Genomic DNA, 6129 nt, shown 5'->3' with positions numbered 1-6129 from the left:
TTGTATCACGAATTACGAGGTTTTGAGCCCTCATTTTTATGTTGGCACGTAGGCACAAGACCGAAGGTCTTGCCAAACACAAAAATATAATTAATAATTCTTTTCTCATACCCCCATTCTATTTGTTTGTAAACATCATTTTTTGTACCAAATTCATATGCACACAAAAAGGGCTCCCTAGGAGTACCTAGGACACTTTGGATGCTAACACCTTCTCTCTGTGTAACCAACCCCCTTACTTGTAATCTCAGACATTTTATTAGTTTTCATTTGAAAACTTCTTGCTTTTGGGTTTTGTTCGTACTTTTTACCTTTTCCCTTGTAAACAATAAAAGCACGGTGGCGACTCTTGTTATTTGATCTCTAGCTTATCCATAGCTTGATGATCTTGAATTTACCCCTATAGAAATTAAGTGGAGACTCTGCTGGGGAGTAGTCTCCAGTGGGTTTAGCCTATTTTTTGTGTGTATATATTTGTATATATGTGATGTTTGGATGTGGCTATCTTTATTTGATGCCTTTTCCCTTCAAGATAATATAATTGTGCATTTTTGTGTTGCTTGATTCTAAAAGTCCAAGGGAATACTGGGTTTCTATTGACATTTTTGTCTCTTGGATTGCTACCCATTTGATCAGATCTTTTCAACTCTTAACTTTTAATTTTTTGCTTAGGATTAGTCTCTTCATCTTTTCCCCATTTCTTTAATTTCAAAATCTCTCCCTCCCTTTTCAAAAATCTTTCTTTGATTGAACGTATTTTGTTCTAAACTTTTTGACCACTTTGCAAAAAGATAGAAACTTTGGCCTTATGCCATTGCATTTTCAAACATCTTTTCTTAAATCAAATTTGTAAATAAACTTAACTATACTTGACTTAAACTTTCAAAAAGCTAAAAAGAACTAACTCATTCAAACCATTTTTAGGCCTTTGTGCCTTTCAAACTTAATTTTTGTTAAAAGCAATGCATCCACTCTGAAATTTGTATCACGAATTACGAGGTTTTGAGCCCTCATTTTTATGTTGGCACGTAGGCACAAGACCGAAGGTCTTGCCAAACACAAAAATATAATTAATAATTCTTTTCTCATACCCCCATTCTATTTGTTTGTAAACATCATTTTTTGTACAAAATTCATATGCACACAAAAAGGGCTCCCTAGGAGTACCTAGGACACTTTGGATGCTAACACCTTCTCTCTGTGTAACCAACCCCCTTACTTGTAATCTCAGACATTTTATTAGTTTTCATTTGAAAACTTCTTGCTTTTGGGTTTTGTTCGTACTTTTTACCTTTTCCCTTGGAAACAATAAAAGCACGGTGGTGACTCTTGTTATTTGATCTCTAGCTTATCCATAGCTTGATGATCTTGAATTTACCGCTATAGAAATTAAGTGGAGACTCTGCTGGGGAGTAGTCTCCAGTGGGTTTAGCCTATTTTTTGTGTGTATATATTTGTATATATGTGATGTTTGGATGTGGCTATCTTTATTTGATGCCTTTGCCCTTCAAGATAATATAATTGTGCATTTTTGTGTTGCTTGATTCTAAAAGTCCAAGGGAATTCTGGGTATCTATTGACATTTTTGTCTCTTGGATTACTATCCATTTGATCAGATCTTTTCAACTCTTAACTTTTAATTTTGTGCATAGGATTAGTCTCTTCATCTTCTCCCCATTTCTTTAATTTCAAAATCTCTCCCTCCCTTTTCAAAAATCTTTCTTTGATTGAACGTATTTTGTTCTAAACTTTTTGACCACTTTGCAAAAAGATAGAAACTTTGGCCTTATGCCATTGCATTTTCAAACATCTTTTCTTAAATCAAATTTGTAAATAAACTTAACTATACTTGACTTAAACTTTCAAAAAGCTAAAAAGAACTAACTCATTCAAACCATTTTTAGGCCTTTGTGCCTTTCAAACTTAATTTTTGTTAAAAGCAATGCATCCACTTTGAAATTTGTATCACGAATTACGAGGTTTTGAGCCCTCATTTTTATGTTGGCACGTAGGCACAAGACCGAAGGTCTTGCCAAACACAAAAATATAATTCATAATTCTTTTCTCATACCCCCATTCTATTTGTTTGTAAACATCATTTTTTGTACAAAATTCATATGCACACAAAAAGGGCTCCCTAGGAGTACCTAGGAAACTTTGGATGCTAACACCTTCTCTCTGTGTAACCAACCCCCTTACTTGTAATCTCAGACATTTTATTAGTTTTCATTTGAAAACTTCTTGCTTTTGGGTTTTGTTCGTACTTTTTACCTTTTCCCTTGGAAACAATAAAAGCACGGTGGTGACTCTTGTTATTTGATCTCTAGCTTATCCATAGCTTGATGATCTTGAATTTACCGCTATAGAAATTAAGTGGAGACTCTGCTGGGGAGTAGTCTCCAGTGGGTTTAGCCTATTTTGTGTGTGTATATATTTGTATATATGTGATGTTTGGATGTGGCTATCTTTATTTGATGCCTTTGCCCTTCAAGATAATATAATTGTGCATTTTTGTGTTGCTTGATTCTAAAAGTCCAAGGGAATTCTGGGTATCTATTGACATTTTTCTCTCTTGGATTGCTATCCATTTGATCAGATCTTTTCAACTCTTAACTTTTAATTTTGTGCATAGGATTAGTCTCTTCATCTTCTCCCCATTTCTTTAATTTCAAAATCTCTCCCTCCCTTTTCAAAAATCTTTCTTTGATTGAACGTATTTTGTTCTAAACTTTTTGACCACTTTGCAAAAAGATAGAAACTTTGGCCTTATGCCATTGCATTTTCAAACTTCTTTTCTTAAATCAAACTTGTAAATAAACTTAACTATACTTGACTTAAACTTTCAAAAAGCTAAAAAGAACTAACTCATTCAAACCATTTTTAGGCCTTTGTGCCTTTCAAACTTAATTTTTGTTAAAACCACAACATCCACTTTGAAATTTGTATCACGAATTACGAGGTTTTGAGCCCTCATTTTTATGTTGGCACGTAGGCACAAGACCGAAGGTCTTGCCAAACACAAAAATATAATTCATAATTCTTTTCTCATACCCCCATTCTATTTGTTTGTAAACATCATTTTTTGTACAAAATTCATATGCACACAAAAAGGGCTCCCTAGGAGTACCTAGGAAACTTTGGATGCTAACACCTTCTCTCTGTGTAACCAACCCCCTTACTTGTTATCTCAGACATTTTATTAGTTTTCATTTGAAAACTTCTTGCTTTTGGGTTTTGTTCGTACTTTTTACCTTTTCCCTTGGAAACAATAAAAGCACGGTGGTGACTCTTGTTATTTGATCTCTAGCTTATCCATAGCTTGATGATCTTGAATTTACCGCTATAGAAATTAAGTGGAGACTCTGCTGGGGAGTAGTCTCCAGTGGGTTTAGCCTATTTTTTGTGTGTATATATTTGTATATATGTGATGTTTGGATGTGGCTATCTTTATTTGATGCCTTTGCCCTTCAAGATAATATAATTGTGCATTTTTGTGTTGCTTGATTCTAAAAGTCCAAGGGAATTCTGGGTATCTATTGACATTTTTCTCTCTTGGATTGCTATCCATTTGATCAGATCTTTTCAACTCTTAACTTTTAATTTTGTGCATAGGATTAGTCTCTTCATCTTCTCCCCATTTCTTTAATTTCAAAATCTCTCCCTCCCTTTTCAAAAATCTTTCTTTGATTGAACGTATTTTGTTCTAAACTTTTTGACCACTTTGCAAAAAGATAGAAACTTTGGCCTTATGCCATTGCATTTTCAAACTTCTTTTCTTAAATCAAACTTGTAAATAAACTTAACTATACTTGACTTAAACTTTCAAAAAGCTAAAAAGAACTAACTCATTCAAACCATTTTTAGGCCTTTGTGCCTTTCAAACTTAATTTTTGTTAAAACCACAACATCCACTTTGAAATTTGTATCACGAATTACGAGGTTTTGGTCCCTCATTTTTATGTTGGCACGTAGGCATAAGACCGAAGGTCTTGCTAAACACAAAAATATAATAAATAATTATTTTCTCATCCCCCCATTCTATTTGTTTGTAAACATTATTTTTTGTATCAAATTCATATGCACACAAAAAGGGCTCCTTAGGAGTACCTCGGACACTTTGGATGCTAACACCTTCTCTCTGTGTAACCAACCCCCTTACTTGTAATCTCTGATATTTTATTAGTTTTCATTTGAAAACTTCTTGTTTTTGGGTTTTGTTCGTTCTTTTTCCCTTTTCCCTTGGAAACAATAAAAGCACGGTGGCGACTATTGTTATTTGATCTCTAGCTTATCCATAGCTTGATGATCATGAATTTACCGCTATAGAAATTAAGTGGAGACTCTGCTGGGGAGTAGTCTCCAGTGGGTTTAGCCTACTTTTTGTGTGTGTGTATATATATATATATATATATATATATATATATATATATATATGTATATATATATATATATATATATATATATATATATATATATGATATAATCTGCTTGTTGTGCTTGGTGATCTCTGAGTGGTGAGATAAGTTCTAATCCGAACATGAGTGAAATTAAGATAGGAGGATGGTATAGTCATGTTCGAGTTGGGTGGAGTAGTCCTTAACAAGTTGGCTTGAGATCCATCTGCTCAGTGGAGACCCTTTTGGATTTGGAAATGTCACACAAGTATTTGTGGTTAGGCATTACTATTTCTAATATGGGTTTGAAAACTGAGGACCGTAGAACATTTACCCCCTTTTGGCCTATTTAGGACGTAGTGCGGAAACTGTTCAACTATTGACTTGATAATAGTTATTACACGATACTACACTCAGACGAGTTTCTCTTAACCTGTAATATCCAATAGATGGAATTAAGATTTTGAGAACTTTGTAGAACATGATCTACAGGTTTTATCCTTAGTTCCCTCCTTTGGGATGGTTCTTACCCAGACTTCATGCTCGTAACTTGCAACAAATCCTTGATTCTTGGTTGATCCAATCAAGTCTTGCCAATATCAATGGAACTTGGGTGTCGATAAGGTGTAAACCATAATCCACCAAAATGGATGATTGATCTTGACAATGACTTGATTCATCCCTTGACCTTTGTTTGCCTTGTACGTGATCCCTTATTTGTGATTGTTGCATTCATGCATTCATGTGCATCATAACATTCATCACACAAAAATTTCAAGGAACTGAGGTATCATTTGCAAATATTTTCAGACCATGGATTATAGACGAAGGAATACTAAGAAGTATAGTTTCAGATGTCCCGACTTGAAAGAGTTAAGGAAGCTAGCATCTTTTGTATTAGATCCCTTGGACTTCAAACAAAGTCATGGGAAGCTTTTGTCCATCTTGTCTGCTGATGTGGTTGAAGGACTTTTGAGTGTGCTAGTGCAGTTCTATGATACTCTCTACCGCTGTTTCACTTTCCCATATTTTCAGCTTGTGCCTACCTTGGAGGAGTATTCTCATCTTTTGGGGATACCCGTTTCTAGTAGAGTGTCTTTTAGTGGATTGGAGGAGATTCCCCGATCTAGTATTATTGCTGAAGCTCTTCACTTGAAGAAGTCTGAGATACAGGCTCATTGGGTGAAGAAAGAAGGGTTATTTGGGTTGCCATCTGATTTCCTCATCAAGGAAGCTATTACTTTTTCTCAAGCCGATAGTGTGGATGCTTTTGAAGCTATCTTTATGTTTCTCATCTATGAATTAGATTTGTTCCCTAACATTGATGATTTTGTTGATGTTAACGCCATTAGAATCTTCTTGATTGGGAATCCTGTGCCTACTTTGTTGGGTGATACATATTTCTATTTGCATCTAAGGAATTCTAAGGATGGTGGAATGATTGTCTGTTGTATTCCTCTTCTGTACAAGTGGTTTATTTCGCACTTGCCTCTGAAACCTGCTTTTATGGAGAACAAACAATGTCTACGGTGGTCTCAGAGACTTATGTCTCTCACTACTGATGATATAGTTTGATATGATCCATCTTTGACCAGTTTGGAGATTATTGATAGTTGTGGTGAATTCTCTAATGTGCCTCTCATTGGTACATAAGGAGGAATTAACTACAATCCTGATTTGGCCCGTCGTCAACTTGGGTTCCCCTTGAGAGACAAACCTAATAACACGTTGTTAG

This window comes from Lathyrus oleraceus, chromosome 3 (assembly GCF_024323335.1).
Source record: "Lathyrus oleraceus cultivar Zhongwan6 chromosome 3, CAAS_Psat_ZW6_1.0, whole genome shotgun sequence".
NCBI lineage: Eukaryota > Viridiplantae > Streptophyta > Magnoliopsida > Fabales > Fabaceae > Lathyrus > Lathyrus oleraceus.
This window is presented reverse-complemented; position numbering follows the sequence as displayed.